Below are 18,705 nucleotides of genomic sequence, written 5' to 3' on the forward strand. Positions count from 1 at the left end.
ATTCATTGCTAATGTACATTTATCTTATATAATTGATATTTTTTCATAGATTCAAATAATGTAATCATCAGTGACATTTTCTGGTGAATGACAACTATCCAGAACGTATTAAATAACAACTGTCATATTCATTTAAAGCTACAAAGTTTAAAATATTAAAGAGTGGGGAAAAGTTGTTATTCAAGGATGGAAGATGGAAGCTCTAAAGTAATTCAAGTATGACACAGCTGTAGCCATTGTACAGGTTCTCTGCCCTGGCAGTCAGAGATTAGTTTTTAATAAACCTAGAATATCAATGACAGAATGCTGAAATCAGGGTCCCTGCTCCCCATGGTATACACTTAGAGAAAGATTGCAACCAATATCAAGGTTTGCAAAATGAATCTAAACATGTTTGCCCATCAAGGGAACCAAATAACACTAGGAGCTGCTACGAAGCCACAGTGTTTGTGAAAAGATTAAAGCAATAACCAGAGAGCAGAGAACATGCAGATTAGGCAAAGAGAATGGCCTCTGGATCATTGATCTTTAATTATGTTTTTCTCTTGAAATCACAAATAATTTTTTATACTCAATGCATTTTCAAGTTGATCTCTTAAAATTTTATCATCAATGCCAATAGAAGCAAAAATGTATTTCCCACCACATTTTAAATTGTTTGAATTTTACATCACTTCCAAATGCATTGAATTTAATAATTTCAAGTCTGCAATCACCCATTGAAAGAATAAACAAGCTCTTCTTAAGTAGTCATATATTTTGCATTTTTCCCTTGAACTTCACAATTTCAATTTCACTTTTCCAAAGAATTCCTACAATAAATATTTTTATACATATTATACATAAAACATGTTTATGTTTTAAACAAAACATATTGTGTATATTTAAATTGTTTATAATTTACATATAATTTCAAAAAAGTTTCCTGTGTCAATTAGGCTTTACTTTATAAAACATTTATTCTGGCTTGAGAAAGCATTTCATTTATTAGTGGTTCACCATTGGCCATAATAACATTATATATATTACAACTTTTAAAAATGTTTAATCATAAGAGCAAATTTTATTGAAATTGCAGTTAATTAAGATGTGTGGCAGGGTTATAAAGCTTGTAAAAGGATGTCCTTAGATATTATAATTATCTCCTTGCTTAATGGTCCTGAGATTTTTACATTACTATAGAGCAATGCACCTTATTGGGACGTAAAATGTGCTTGTTGCTGTGAAAATGATAGAAGCATAATTGTGAAGGAGGAGGTTGGAATAGGAAATGTAGTTGTCAAGAAGGTCATGCTAGGAAAAAAGTATATACAGAGGTAAAGGATCTGGAGAAACGTACCTTTGAAACAATCTGTGCATGAGTTTTTGGAAAGCTTTCCTGTGAGGCCAAAGATACACGTATCACAGGATGAAAACCACTGTTTTATATGATCTGTGAGATTTTCCTCAACTCATTCATGTGGGTTAGCCAATTCACATTAGAGAAACACATGGTTACAGAATGGAGACTCCAAGAACAAAAATGCTAATGTATGGATTAGATGCTGTAGGGAGGTAAATAAATAATTACCCTCCCTATCCTTACTCAAGAGGCTTCTGGTTTCCATTGGGAGGAAGTCCCTCCACACTCCACTCCTGGATTCAGCTGTAGGCATACTAATGAAAATGCCTTCTATGGATACCCTTTAATTATGTAAATTCATTTCTACGAATTTGCTGGAGAATGTTGGAAATCATAAATAACTATGACACTCCAGTGCCATTTAACAAAGAACTGCCTTTGGTCACTACAGTTAGATTTTTACAGCAACTTAATATGTTTTAAAAGTAAAGAAAAAGCTGTTTAAATACATCACAGATAATTATATGCCACTAATAATAACTTGCACTTTGACTAACTCTTTTTAGTATACTTAGCTCTAATTAAAAAACAGTAAATTGGTTTGATCCATTTATTTATTTATTTATTATGTTGTAGGTTCCTGGATTGTGTAATTGTTTGGAGAGCTTATACTAATGCTGTATACATCTCTGAAAACAGAACAAATAAGTACAAAATTGGACTTATATAAATGCTGAATATGCTCTGAAATAAGAATCCTTGGCTTGCTCAACAACTTACTAAAGACATAGGGACATTGTACTCCAAAGTCAAACTTCTTATTCATGTAAGCATTACTCACGGGGATTGTTGTGGTCTTCCAAAACATTCTTCCTTATACCTTATAGATCATCCATTTTAAAAAACATGTTTTTCATACTCAGATAGCCAGACTCCAGTTGGTAATACTGAATGAAAATTCTCTAGAAAATCAATTTTACTTACTCACAGTACCCATGTCAAAAACTCAAACAAAGAAGGTTATTCAGCTTGTTGTCTTGTAACTTAATTAACTCAAGGGGAATTCAGAGTGAACAAAATCAGTTTTGTATGAAGCACACAGAAGGTGAATTTGAATAGAAATTCTACTTTTTCCCCCCAAGAATATATTCTTTAGGCTATTCTACCAGTGTCTTATCTACAATCTTCAAATCCTCTGAAATTATATTTGATATTATCGTTCTTTAAAAAGAGAGCATAAAACACTTAGGATTTAAACTCAGTGTAATTTACTTAAATTTTAAGAAAAATTACACAATTTGGAAAAATATTGTTTTTCCTAATGTGAACAAAACCCATTCGTTAATTCCAAAATCAAAATATTTATCTCAATTTAAACTCTATTACTTCATTTACAATTATTTTTAGGAAATTTTCCCTCAGTAGGTATTCTTATAAAGTTTTATCATTAAAAATATTGAGTGAGTCAGAGAAATAAGAAGATACACTTGAGATAGCAGAAATGTTAAAATTTCATCATTACCTTGAATATTTGACTCTAGGCAAAGAAAAAAGGAATGAAAAAAACTAAAGGAATAGCCTCTACCTCATCTGTTGTGATGTTTCATTTCCCTAAATATGACCTGTTTCTTGAATAGCATAGGTTTAATGGGTCTGGTAATAAACACCATCTCTGGCCTTTTTATTTTTTATTCTCCATCTCTTCACAGTCTTTATTCACAGTTTTATTTTCTTTTATTCGGAATCAGTTTCTGAAATTTCTGTAAATCAAGTAAGGAAATTAGCATTTACAAAGAGAAAAAAATAAACAAAAGGGATGTAGTGGATGGACTACTTTATCTAGAGTGTTTGGATAAGACCCACCAAAAGTTGGTGGAGTGGATCATATACCCTTGTGATTGGAGGAAAGTAGCAGGTAATTTTTTTGTGTGTGTGCCTAAGGTAGAAGCAGTTCCAACATAACTTAAGTGTTGTGACATTAGAGCCAGAGAGACTAGGGATAAATATGCAAAATCAAATTTCATGGCATTTAGATATCAATAAGAGCCAACGTCCTACAACAAAAGAAGCATAAGGAAATAATTCAGAGTAAAATTAGGAGCAGAGGACTACCCAGATATATATGAGCCAAACCTTGAAGTGGCATACATGCACTTATAAGACTCCACTTATAAGAATTTGGCCACTCCCAATCTCCCAATTCATCCCACTCTCCCCTTCCCCCTTGGTGTCCATACATTTGTTCTCTACGTCTGTGTCTCTGTTTCTGCTTTGTAAATAAGATCGTCTATACCAATTTTTTCAGATTCAAATATATGCATTAATATATGATACATTTGTTTTTCTCTTTCTGACTAACTTCACTCTGTATGACAGTCTCTAGGTCCATCCATGTCTCTATAAATGACCCAATTTTGTTCTTTTTTATGGCTGAGTAATATTCCATTCTATATATGTACTATATCTTCTGTATCCATTACTCTGCTGATGGACATTTAGGTTGCCTCCATGTCCTGGCTATAAATAGCACTGCAATAAACATTGGGGTGCATGTGTCTTTTTGAATTATGGTTTTCTCTGGGTATATGCCCAATAGTGGGATTGTTGGGTTCTGTTTTTATTTTTTTAAGGAATCTCCATACTGTTCTCCATAGTGGCTATATCAATTTACATTCCCACCAACAAAGCATGAGGATTGACATATACACACTATTGATACTATGTTTAAAATAGATAACTAATGAGAACCTACTGTTATAGCACAGGGAACTCTACTCAGTGCTCTGTGGTGACCTAAATGAGAAGGAAATACAAAAAAGAGGGGGTATATGTATAAGTATAGCTGATTCACTTTGCTGTACAGTACAAACTAACACAATATTGTAAAGCAACTATACTCCAATTAAAAAAATAAAAAAGAAAAATCAAACGCACACACACACACACACACAAACACAAAGAATTCAGCCACATGATCATACCTACATCAAGAGATGCTGGAAAATCTAATCTGGTTATGTACTAGCTAGAAAAGGAAACCAATTGGTGAACTACTACATGATTTATACTAAGGCGGGATTTTTGAAATGAGGGAACCAACAAGAGTTGTCTAGGAAAGTCGGAGACTGAATGGGTCAGAAAAATATATTGTGGGGAAACTGTAAAAGCCTTCTTGAATTTTGTCATTTTAAACTTGAAATACATCTAGTAATCATGGTTCTATTCCTTCGCTTATTTATTTGTTCATTTGCTTTTCCCTTAATTTTCTTCAGCCATAGTCAGCTGTATATCGATAAATGGAGAAGTTAGTAGGCTGATGTATTAGGTTCCTATGGCTGCCATAATAAATTACTCCAAACTGGTTGGTTAAAAAACAGAAATTTATTTTATCCCAGTTTTGGACTTTAGAAGTCCAAAGTTAAGCTACCAGCAGGTTGTTTCCTTCTTTTGGATTCAGAGGGATAATGTTTGCCATGCCTCTCTCTTGACTTCTGGTGGTTGGAGCTCAGTCCTTGGATTGTGGCAGTGCAGCTCCTCTGCTTCCATCATCACATACTGCTCTGTCTATGTTTGTGCATGTCTCTACTTTCTCTTATAAAGGCACCTGTCATCAGATTAAGGTATTCTCTAGTCCAGTATGACCTCATCTTAACTATGTACATCTTCAAAGACCCTATTTCTAAATCAGGTCACATTCAGAGGTACTGGTTATTAGGTTTTGAAAGTACCTTTTGTTAAAATTAATTTTTATTGGAGTAGAGTTGATTTACGTATCTTTTTCCCCCATATGCATTGTGTTCTTTTATTCTCTCATACCCACACATTCTAAACCAGAAATAATAATAATGATAATAACAGTAAATGAATAATAACAACACATGTAAACTGCACTTAACATGTCATTCACTATGCTAAGTGCTTTTCATACAGTTTCTCTTTTAATTTTCAGAGCAAATCTATGAGGTAGAAATAATTAGCCCAGAAGCTAAATTTTTACAGCACAGGAAACTATGATTCATTTACAGCAGAGGTAGGAGTCTGTACATGGTATCAAAATGCAAGTAATGGATCTGGGATTTGAAGACTGGTTTCTCTGGTTCCAAAGCCTCTGTTTTTAGGCTTTTTTTTAAATTTAATTTTATTTATTTTTTATATAGCAGGTTTTTATTAGTTATCTATTTCATGCATATTAGTGTATATATGTTAATCCCAATCTCCCAATTAATCCCACCACCACCAACCTCCCTGCTACTTTCCTCCCTTAGTGTCCATATGTTTGTTCTCTACATCTGTGTCTCTATTTCTGCCCTGCAAACTGGTTCATCTGTACCACTTTTCTAGGTTTCACATATATGCATTAATATACGATATTTATTTTTCTCTTTCTGACTTACTTCACTCTGTATGACAGTCTCTAGATCCATCCACGTCTCTATAAATGACCCAATTTCATTCCTTTATATGGCTCAGTAATATTCCATTGTATATACGTACCACATCTTTTTTACCCATTCATCTGTCGATGGGCATTTAGGTTTCTTCCATGTCCTGGCTATTGTAAATAGTGCTGCGATGAACATTGGGATGCATGTGTCTTTTTGAATTATGATTTTCTCTGGGTATATGCCCAGTGGTGGGATTGCTGGGTCATATGGTAATTCTATTTTTAGTTTTTTAAGGAACCTCCATACTGTTGTCCATAGTGGCTGTATCAATTTAATTCCCACCAACAGTGAAACAGGGTTCCCTTTTCTCCACACCCTCTCCAGCGTTTGTTGTTTGTAGATTTTCTGATGATGCCCATTCTAACTGATGTGAGGTGATATATCATTGTGGTTTTGATTTGCATTTCTCTAATGATTAGTGATGCTGAGCAGCTTTTCATGTGCTTCTTGGCCATCTGTATGTCTTCTTTGGAGAAATGTCTATTTAGGTCTTCTGTCCATTTTTTGATTGGGTTGTTTGTTTCTTTAATATTGAGCTGCATGAGCTGTTTATATATTTTGGAGATTAATTCTTTGTCCATTTATTCATAATTTACATATCCTTTTGATAATACAATTTGACTGAGTACAGTTGGCTTGCACATGGTTGTGTTTCGCAAGGTGAATACAAGATTTGAGAGAGGAACAAGAGAGTTGTGGGTATACCCTAAGAAGTGATTGTATTGATGGACCCTAGAATTACAGAATTTTAGTGTGAAAGAGAGAGGAGATAATTCGAAGGGTGGGAGATAGTTAAACTATTGGTCAGGCAGTGAATTTAAAGTTCTGACTTGGTCAAAGGGTTCTTGGAGTTGGGGTACTAGATGGAATGTTCTGCAGAAATAGTTTATGGTAGTGTCCCTTTGAGACTATTGGAACTGATACTGAGAAGCGGATCTGTCACCTGTGATGCCTTCCTCAAGATCTAGGAATCCAGCAGTCACCTTCAGCTTCTTGCTTAGAAGGACATTTGACCCCTCTGAGGGTCTTATTCTGACTCTCTGTCCTGATTGGCCAACATCTCACCAATAGAAACATTGATGTATCCTTTGTCTCCAGAGACTCGGGGAGACCAATTCCAATAGAGCATGTCTATCATTTAGCTTTAGTTTTCTCAGTTGTGAGTCTTGCTGGTGATTTATGTATCCCCACTCAGAGAATAGATTCCAAGCATGAAAAGAAATTTCCATGAAAATCCAACTCACTAGAATTGAGAAGAGAGAGATTTTACCCCTGAACATTTGCTCTGGGGTTACAAAAGCTCTGGACTCAGCACTGCAAAAGCTTTCTTTTATAAACCGTCTTAGTCTTTTTCCTCTCCAAAGTCAGATCACCTTTCATATTCATGCTCTGGTAGAAGGATACTAGACAAACTGAACTGACTTTTCAACATTATTTTGAAAATTTTTCCAAGAAATAAGAGTCTTACACTAACTTTAGTATCTGATAACTGTCAAGATTCCTATTTAAGGATGGTAGGAATCTGGAATCTCCATTTAACATTTTATTATAGTAGGCTTTTTAATTTTTAATTTTAATAAATAAAGTATTAATTTCAAAATTCAACTACCTCCAAATTGTACATCTCATAGAAAGAACCCTGCTCATTAAGCATCTCTATGAGGCCTATCACAACTCCACACATGCCAAAAGTAAACAAGATCTGAGGGACCAATGTATTATCAGTGTGGTTAACAGAGTAAAGGAAGTGAGGTGCCTAGCACAAAAAATTTAAGGAGGTACTCACTTTCACTCTAAACTTACACTTTCGGTTATGTTTTCTAATTTAAAAATAAGTTCCATCACCTCAGAGACAACAAAATTATAAGTATTGTCCAAGACACATCTCTATCACTCCCCCATCCACTCAATAATGCTGTTTCAATATTCAGATTTCCTGATCTCATTCATAAATGCACCCTTCCCTCAATCCACAGTATTTCAGCATGATTATTTCTTGTCTAGCCTACATTAAATCATCTCTTAATTTAACTTCCCATATCTAAATCAAAATTAACTATCCTTATTCCTGCCTACTTGTCTGATTTTTCTAAAATTCAAAACTGGTTCTTCTGTGCCTGTATTTAAATAGTTCTTTGTTTCTCAGTCAAGAAATGGAGTTTACATCATAATCTACTTATTTTTATCTCAACCGCCTTATGTCTCTCAGCCTATCTGGGCAGTTCTCAAATGCACCATACTGTGTTGTTCATCCGTGTATTTGTTCCCTCACTAGACCCTTGCCCGACATTCAGTTCCTCTTGGAAGTGACCCACTAATGTCTTAGAACCCAGGTCAAGCAACATTTACTCTATGAAGATTTCCCTCACTTTTCCCAAGCACAATTGAAACACTTTCATTTATTCCATAGCCGGCACAGATGTCTGCTATAGCATGCTTTATGACATTTATTCTAAAGTTCAAAGTTTCTTGAGAGCATATACATGCTGCTACTCTTTATTCACTCTTCTTTTTTTATTTTTTTAACATCTTTATTGGAGTATAATTGCTTTACAATGGTGTGTTAGTTTCTGCTTTATAACAAAGTGAATCAGTTATACATATACATATGTTCCCATATCTCTTCACTCTTGTGTCTCCCTCCCTCCCACCCTCCTTATCCCACCCCTCTAGGTGGTCACAAACCACCTAGCTGATCTCCCTGAGCTATGCAGCTGCTTCCCACTAGCTATCTATTTTACATTTGGTAGTGTATATATGTCCATGCCACTCTCTCACTTTGTCCCAGCTTACCCTTCCACCTCCCCATAACCTCAAGTCCATGCTCTAGTAGGTCTGTGTCTTTATTCCTGTCTTACCCCTAGGTTCTTCATAACTTTTTTTTTTCCCTTAGATTCCATATATATGTGTTAGCATACAGTATTTGTTTTTCTCTTTCTGACTTGCTTCACTCTGTATGACAGTCTCTTGGTCCACCCACCTCACTACAAATAACAATTGCATTTATTTTTATGGCTGAGTAATATTCCATTGTATATATGTGCCACATCTTCTTTATCCATTCATCTGTTGATGCACATTTAGGTTGCTTCCATGTCCTGGCTATTTTAAATAGAGCTGCAATGAATATTTTGGTACATGACTCTTTTTGAATTATGGTTTTCTCAGGATATATGTCCAGTAGTGGGATTGCTGGGTCGTATGGTAGTTCTATTTGTAGTTTTTTAAGGAACCTCCATACTGTTCTCCATAGTGGCTGTACCAATTCACATTCCCACCAGCAGTGCAAGAGTGTTCCCTTTTCTCTACACCCTCTCCAGCATTTATTGTTTCTAGATTTTTTGATGATGGCCATTCTGATTGGTGTGAGATGATATCTCAGTGTAGTTTTGATTTGCATTTCTCTAATTATTACTGACATTGAGCATCCTTTCATGTGTTTGTTGGCAATCTGTATGTCTTCTTTGGAGAAATCTCTATTTAGGTCTTCTGCCCATTTTTGGATTGGGTTGTTTGTTTTTTTGTTATTGAGCCGCATGAGCTGCTTGTAAATTTTGGAGATTAATCCTTTGTCAGTTGCTTCATTTACAAATATTTTCTCCCATTCTAAGGGTTGTCTTTTGGTCTTATTTATGGTTTCCTTTGCTGTGCAAAAGCTTTTAAGTTTCATTAGGTCCCATGTGTTTATTTTTGTCTTTATTTCCATTTCTCTAGGTGGTGGGTCAAAAAGGATCTTGCTGTGATTTATGTCATAGAGTGTTCTGCCTATGTTTTCCTCTGAGAGTTTGATAGTGTCTGGCCTTACATTTAGGTCTTTAATCCAGTTTGAGCTTATTTTTGTGTATGGTGTTAAGGAGTGATCTAATCTCATACTTTTACATGTCCCTGTCCAGTTTTCCCAGCACCACTTATTGAAGAGGCTGTCTTTTCTCCACTGTATATTCTTGCCTCCTTTATCAAAGATAAGGTGACCATATGTGCATGGGTTTATCTCTGGGCTTTCTATCCTGTTCCATTAATCTATATTTCTGTTTTTGTGCCAGTACCATACTGTCTTGATTACTGTATTCACTCTTCTGATAGAATTAAACATACAGCAGTTTTTCAGTACATGTATGTTGAATGAATAAATGGATACAATATAATAAGAACAATGAAAAGTAAATCCTTCCATTTATAAACATTTTAAGTCATTCTTCACTCTTCCAGAATTTCCTAGACCATAAATACCTTACACAAGCTCTGACATTCTAAAGTTATGAGTAGATGAACATGCTGTATTAATACAAACTCTTCTTCCCCCAAAACGTGACTAGATATTCACAATCCTGTCTTTAATTCTCAACGGTCCTTTCAGCTCCTTAAGATGAATATCTCACTTCAGGCCCAGGAGATGCAATGGAAGCTCACATCTGAAATCACCTCAGCTCATGACTCAGCCAAGTTGTTGGCTAACAATTTTCCCAAGTTCCCAAGATATGTTTGAAGACTTAACAGAATTGTTTTTTCTTACTTCTTCTCTGTGTCTGCATAAATTCTATAGAGAGCATCAGTGAAACTGAAATCATAACTTTTAAATTATACAATTTCATAATTTCAGCTTAGAGTGAAAATTACAGAAAATGTTGGTTTTTTATAGGCAGAGGCCTCCCCTATTCCAATTCAGTCACTCTACAATTCAGTGGCATGTGCTTAAAACAATCAAAACTGTGGATACGTGGCTAAAATTTACTATTGAATAACTTACAGTCAAATTAACCTGAAACATTTAATTATACAGATTTAACAGTTTCTCCATTTCAAAGTAATCAGGAATAAATGGTAAGCTGTTCTCAGAAATCACAATGATATGATTTTAAATCAACAAAGATGACATTTTTCTCAGTATAGTATTGTTCTTTTATCTATAATTAACATCTATAACAAATATTCCTTGGAGAAATACAGCATTTAGTTAACATCCAAATGATTAAACATTGACATAACTTACACAGATACAGATAAACACACACACACATATATTGAAAAGTAATGCCCAGAGTCTGATTACATAAATAATTTCCCTTGTTCTGGCAGACCTAGAATGTCAATAGGGAAGCAGACAAAACAGCCTAAGAAACACACATTTTTTTAAAAGAAATGTACATTATGTATGGCAAAGGTATGCATTTCTGTTTGACAGAAGCCTGCTGGATATAGTTGGTGGTAAAATGAAAGTCTGAGCCTGGTGGAATCCAATTTCATGAGAGGGTATTTTTAGGTGAAAGAAACATGGTCTTGTTTCAAGTGGAAGAAAATGAGGGACATGTGAAAGAATGGCAAGGAAGTATTGAGGAAATAGGCTAGAATAAGGAAATTAAGAAGACAGGGGTAGGACAAACTAAAAGTTTCAGGCACAGATATAGAGAACAAAAGTATGGATACCAAGGGGGAAAGGGGGGGTGAATTGGGAGATTGAGATTGACACATATACATTATTGATGCTATGTATAAAATAGGTAACTAATGAGAACCTACTGTATAGCACAGAGAACTCTACTCAGTGCTCTCTGGTGACCTAAATGAGAAGGAAATCCAAAAAAGAGGGGGTATATGTATACATAGAGCTGATTCACTTTACTGTACAGTATAAACTAACACAATACTGTAAAGCAACTATACTCCAATAAAAAATAAAATTAAATTTAAAAAATAATAAATAAATTTCTAAAAGTTGCAGGCAAACCTGTAAAATGAACAAAGACCTCAAGATTCAAAGAAAAATATTGTTCTCATTAGCGAGTAACTAATATGAATCCCACTTCCCCTCCACACACATCACATTAAATGATAAACATTTTCACTCTATACAGAGAAGGATGCTTTAATAAGCAAGTATAAGGTTTCTTTCAGTGGGCTGTGGTAGAAGTGCAGAGGTGAAGAGCTTCCACTGACATCTGGATTCAGCGGAAGGGGGTTATACCTCCTTCTTTGCTGGCCACTTTGCATGCAGACCCTGCTAAATGGAGGATGAATGATGCCCTGACTGAATGAGGAAAGCTTCAATAATCCATGTAACACAAAATATCATGAAATGAGCAGATTCTACTGAAAGACTTCTTTCCTCTTTAAATTTGATGTCATCTTCACTGCATCATTTACTTCTCAAGATGATTTAAATCATTAAAAAAAAAGAATGTCAAATTGGTTTTCTTTTTTTTTACATCTTTATTGGAGTATAATTGTTTTACAATATTGTGTTAGTTTCTGCTGTATAACAAAGTGAGCCAGCTATATGTATACATATATCCCCATATCCCGTCCCTCTTGCGTCTCCATCCCACCCTCGCTATCCCACCTCTCTAAGTGGTCACAAAGCACCGAGCTGATCTCCCTGTGCTATGCAGCTGCTTCCTACTAGCTATGTATTTTACATTTGGTAGTGTATATATGTCAATGCTAGTCTCTCACTCCGTCCCAGCTTCCCCTTCTCCCCACCCACCCCGTGTCCTCAAGTCCATTCTCTATGTCTGTGTCTTTATTCCTGTCCTGCCGCTAGGTTCATCTGAACCATATCTTTTTTTTTAGATTCCATATATATGTGTTAGCATACTGTATTTGTTTTTCTCTTTCTGACTTACTTCACTCTGTATGACAGACTCAAGGTCCATCCAGCTCCCTGCAAATAACTCAATTTCATTTCTTTTTATGGCTAATATTCCCGAATTGCTTTTTATGATTTTTGTTTCCCTTCCTTTCCTAGATGCAAATTTTACTACAAAATAATATTCCATTCCTGTTTAACAGTTTTTTTTTTTTTTTTTTTTTTTTTTTTGCGGTACGCGGGCCTCTCACTGTTGTGGCCTCTCCTGTTGCGGAGCACAGGCTCCGGATGCACAGGCTTAGCGGCCATGGCTCACGGGCCCAGCCGCTCCGCGGCATATGGGATCCTCCCGGACCGGGGCACGAACCCGTATCCCCTGCATCGGCAGGCGGACTCTCAACCACTGCGCCACCAGGGAGGCCCTTAACAGTTTTAAAATAACTTTCAGAGAAAAGTAGACATGTATTTAAATACAGAGAAAATTTATTTAAAATATTTCATTTATTTGCCTATTAATACATGTTACAAAATAGAAATAAAAAATCACTGCCTTTCTTTAATATAAAGGAAGCACTAGAAAATATCATGCAGAAGTGATTTTCAAAGATAAATATACTGTTTTTTTATAATATATGTAGAGATTTTACCTTTGGAAATCTTTATATTCACAATGTTAAGATAATATAAGGTTAAGCTCTTATTTTAAGAAAAAATAAAATAGTACACTTAAGGATCCTTTTCTGTCTGAATCAAGAACTTTGGATGAAAGGTATAAGATAAAGGTGTTTCTAAATCATCTGAGTTGTTTAGTTGAAACCATTTTCTCTTCAATGTCTCTTTTAGACATGATAAGTATTAATATTAAAACAAATTGTGAATAAAAACTCGAGGAAATGTCCCTAAGTGGTTGAAACACAATCTAGTTTATCACAGACTGAAATTATAGCTTAAAATAAATAAAAAACAAAACGTTGTTTTTAAAATTTTGTATGTCAGATTAAAATGCAAAGAGGATTAGTATAGTATTTTTACAAAGAGGAATGGCACAGTATTTTTTTAAAATAAAACCTGGTACATATAAAGTTAGCAAAATTATTAAAAATCATATGATATAGAGCTTGATTAATCTTCCACTTAAAAGTTAAATAGAAAATTATATGCAAACACTCACCAATTAAGATACAAATGTCATATTGAATAATCACTCATACACTTTTATATTAATGTTTTAAATACTTGTATAAAATGGATTCTAACTATATAGTATAATTAAATGGAACAATGTGACATGGGCACAGATAGGAAGTATTTAATGGAGAGGTTTTATTTTTCATTTAAAATACATTATATCAACTGTCAAAGAAAAGAAAACTTGCTGGATAATTTCTTAGCCTTCTATTTCAATCTTCCTTGTCATACAAAGCTGTAATGCTAAAAAACTTCCTCAAACTTGTAAAGTTACCACAAATCTTTGATCAGTAGAAATAATGGAACTTGGAAAAGACTATTCACTGAATGATCCTAGAATAATTTGTTATCCATGTAAAAATATAATCTAACCCTATCTCACCTCACACACAGAAGCCAGTTCTAAGTACATTAAAAACTTATGTAAAGAAAGCAAAAGTATAAAACATAGGTTATACATTTATGACCTGAGGAAAAAAAACCCTGAAAAAGGGCAAACAAGGGAAACCCAAAAAGACACAAAAATAGAAAAAAAAAAAAACCTAAAAGACACAAAAACCATAAGTCTTAAAATAAAAGATTGGCACATTTCACTAAGAATTCAATTTATTAGAATTCATATAAAGAAAACGAAAAGATAGGTGTCAACTAGGAGAAAATATATATTACACTAGTAAAGCTTTTGATCCCAAAATATACAAAGAATGCCTACTAAATAATAATATCATGATAACCAATCAAATAGAAAAAAATAAGCAAAATTCTTAGGCAGTCATTTTTATGAACAGAAAGTCTGAATAGCCAACAATCTTCTGGTGTAATACTAAGATCATGAGCAATGTTGAACATGGAAATTAAAAACCAATAAATTGCATGGTACAGTAGAGCAAAATATGTAAGTTCTGATAACTTCAGAGATTGAAGCAATTGTAGATTGAAGAGCTAACTTCAAGGACTGAAGCAGTGGGAATCTCATATATTGCTAGAGTATATGTAAATTTTATAAACCCATTGGAAAATAATTTATCATTTTATATTGAAAAAATGATTAAAATATTTTGTAAATCTAGAATTTGCATAAGTAATTCCACTGTTAAACATCAACCCAAGAGAAGCCCTTGCACAAATGAATCTGAAGACAGTTTAACAAATTCACAATGACAATGTTTATCATAGCAAAAAATTGGAATCAACCTAAATGTCCAACAAGAGAATGGAAAATAAATTTTGGTCTATTCATTACACATGTATATATAAAATTCCACTTAAATAACATTACAAGGCATACAAAGCTCAAGAGCATATTGTTTAAAATTACATACTTATATGGCATATTTCAAAAAAGAATATTTACATAAAATTTAGCAAAACTGTTAGCACATGGACAAGAGAGAATGATGAACACACAGATGGCTTAAAATCTTGAAATTTTTCTGTGTGTGGATTCACCTGTGCTCATTTTATTGCTATTTGTCTAATATTTACTATAAATAACCTTTTGAATGTATTAAATATTCAAATGAGAAAAGAACGCTCAAATCAAAAGATTTTAAATTAAAAAGGGTATTATGGGACGTAATACACAGATATAATCACATCTCTCGGTCTACCTACCTATCCATCAGCTATATTTTAATGCACCAACTTGGGCAACTACTGTTACTTCAACGGAATTTTATTCAACAAAAAATTATTACCAGCTAGACAGACTTAATACATAAATGTAAGAATAAACCACCTGGGCTTCCCTGGTGGCGCAGTGGTTGAGAGTCCGCCTGCCGATGCAGGGGACGCGGGTTCGTGCCCCGGTCTGGGAGGATCCCACATGCCGCGGAGCGGCGGGGCCCGTGAGCCATGGCTGCTGGGCCTGCGCGTCCAGAGCCTGTGCTCCGCAACGGGAGAGGCCACAGCAGTGAGAAGCCCACGTAATGCAAAAAAAAAAAAAAAAGAATAAACCACCTAAGTGAAACTCATTTTTAGAAATTTAGGATTTTCTTTAGTCTTTCTGATGTCTCACATTTGAAAACTTGAATCTATTATTTAATTTTTTGAAAAGCAAACATCCCAGGCAGAGGAAAAATATAAATCTGTGTTACATTAAGTGACCAGAGAGAAATTTCCTGAGAGAAAATTTTCATTTATGTTATATAGCCATTCTATAAATATTTATAAAATTATTGGATTGTACAAGCACTTGTACGTAGCAATGAGCAACCATTCCATATATTCTTAAACAGTTGTACTGTAGGGTTCACACTAGAAATGTAATGGACAGTTATATTAAAGCATGGTTTGGTCACTGAAAGAGGGAAATCTAATGTTCTTTCAGAGTAAAAAATATATTTTTTGCTTTTAGATTAAAAAAGATATTTCTATCTAGTAGAAATAATTTCTAAATTGATTTCTGAGTTAGAAGCAGTATTTAACTAGATGATAAGTCAAGGGAGGACCATTTTTGGACTACTTGAAGAAGAGTGCATATAATATTTGAAGGCCTAGAGATGAGGAAGAGAAGTATGTACATTGGGGAAACTATAAGTAATTCAGTTTGTCTGGAGAATGAAGGGAAAGGGAGCCACTATAAGAGATGACACTGGGGCTTCCCTGGTGGTGCAGTGGTTGGGAGTCCGCCTGCCGATGCAGGAGACACGGGTTCGTGCCCCGGTCTGGGAGGATCCCACATGCCGTGGAGCAGCTGGGCCTGTGAGCCATGGCCGCTGAGCCTGCCCATCTGGAGCCTGTGCTCTGCAACGGAGAGGCCACAACAGTGAGAGGCCCATGTACTGCAAAAAAAAAAAAAAAAAAAAAAAAGAGAGATGACACTGAAGAGGTAGTGGTCAACTAAATACAGAAATTTGAAAGCCAACACAGTGTGTTTAGATTTTATCCTGAAAGTATATAGTAGGGATTCTTTGTAGTTCTTTAAATAATAAAGGTTCATGATCAAATTTGGCCTATAAATCACATTGTAGACGTAGAGTGGCAGGACACTATGGTGAACACAGGGGTAGTAGGTAAGAGACTCTTAACTGAAACCCAGGCAAACTTATGGTAAACAAGGACAATGGAAGTGGTATGGGCCAAAAAATTGAAAGATTAGTAAGAAATATTGAATTTATATTACAGAATTACAGAATTTATAAATTAAGTGGCTGCAGTGATGATGAGAAACAGAAAATGCTCCAAAATGCCATCTTTCTGGCTTGGGCAAAGTAGATAATCTGGTTATATTCATTTATATGAGGATGGGACTCTGGAGAAAAAGCAGGGTGGATTAATAATAATTAGATGTTTTACAAGTAGAACATACAAATAAACATGTCAGAAAGAAATTAACAATAGAGGCCTGGATTTTGGAATCCCATAACATTGAAGTTGGTCTTGGAGAGGGAAGTTTCAGGGGAGTGAATGAAGATGAAGACTGAAATCCAATAACAGTAAATTGAGAAGCATTAAAAAGTGACTCAGTGGATTTAGATTCCCCCCAAATTTAGATTGGAAAGGGGAGAACAATTCTTTTACATCTAGAGAGGTTTTTAGAGGTGCAGAAGTTTCTTCTATGAGCCTTGAGCAGGGTTTGAACACAAGTTTGAAGAATGCATGAGAGAGCAAGAGTTTGAAGAGAGCGAGGAACTGGTGATAAACAGAATGAGATATCTATGAAGTCTTTACAAGATAGACTCCATATACGGATGAAAGCCTGGTCTCTCCTGGTCTCTCCTGGTGTCTCTCTCTCTCTCTCTCTGTATATAGGTATTCATATGAGGAAGTGGCAACTGCTAAGTTAACTGACTTGCTTGTGGTAGAACCAGCTTGATATTCAGTGTATGAATTATGTGTTCATCAGTCACATGGGAACATCTACAATGAGTGGCCATGATGACTGCCACATCAAAGAGGAAGGAACATGAGTGACCTACAATGACCACAAAGTTTTTGCCTCAGAAGGGCTACCTAAAGACCTGGATAATATGTACTTTTACCTCAGGATACCAAGCTAAACCTCAGACACACAAATGGGACAGAACCCATATGGCTTTTTAATTTGCCAAAAAACTGTGAAAGTATAAAGAAATTATATGTGTGTATATATATAAATATATATGAATATATGTGTATGTACACAATTTTTTTAATTTTTAAATTTATCTTTCTATATCAGCTTTATTAAGATATAGTTCTCATACCATAAAAAAATAAAATTCACCATTTTGAAGTATATAATTCAAAGTTTTTGTATATACACAAGTTTGTGCATACGTCCCAGCTCTCTAACTCCAGAATATTTTATTCACCATGGAAAGAAATTTTATATTAATTAGTAGTCAGTTTTGATTCCCCCCTTTATCCAGCAAATAACCAATACTAATCTACTTTCATCTTTATGAATTTGCCTATTCTCCATATTTCATATAAATAAAATCTTTCATGTCTGACTTTTTTCACTCAGCATAATGTTATCAAGCTTCATCCATGTTGTGGCATGTATCAGTACTTGTTTTTTATAGCCTGTGTTAGTTTGCTAGAGCTGCTATGACATCCATAGACTGTATGACTTGAACAACAGAAATGTATTTTCTCACAATTCTGAAAGCTAGAAGTCAGAGGTCAAGGTGTCAGCAGAATTGGTTTCTCCTGTGTCCTCTCTCCTTAGCTTGCAGATGGCCATCTTTTCCCTGTGTCTTCACATGGTCTTCCTTCTTTACATTTTTGTGTTCAAATATTCTCTTCTTGCAAGGACACCGGTGACAGTGGATTAGGCCTCACATTAATGACTTCATCTTAAATGAAATATCACTTTAAAGACCTTATCTCCAAATACAGTCAAAATTCTAAGGTAATGGTGGTTAGGACTGCAACATATTAAATTTGTCAGGACACAATTCATCCTATAACATGGCCAATCAATATAACATTGCCTGGATATACCACATATATTTACCTATCCATCAAGTGCTGGGCATATGAGTCATTTCTAACTTTTAGATATTATAATTAGTGCTGCTAAGAACATCTGAGGACATGTCTTTTCACTACACTTTCTGCAGCTTAAAAATAATTATTATTAATGATTAAATATTAAATAATGCTTATTTAATATATTATAATAATATTGATGTTATTAATAATTATTATTAATTAGCTCT

The sequence above is a fragment of the Hyperoodon ampullatus genome (genome assembly GCF_949752795.1).
Source record: "Hyperoodon ampullatus genome assembly, chromosome: 4".
Lineage (NCBI taxonomy): Eukaryota > Metazoa > Chordata > Mammalia > Artiodactyla > Ziphiidae > Hyperoodon > Hyperoodon ampullatus.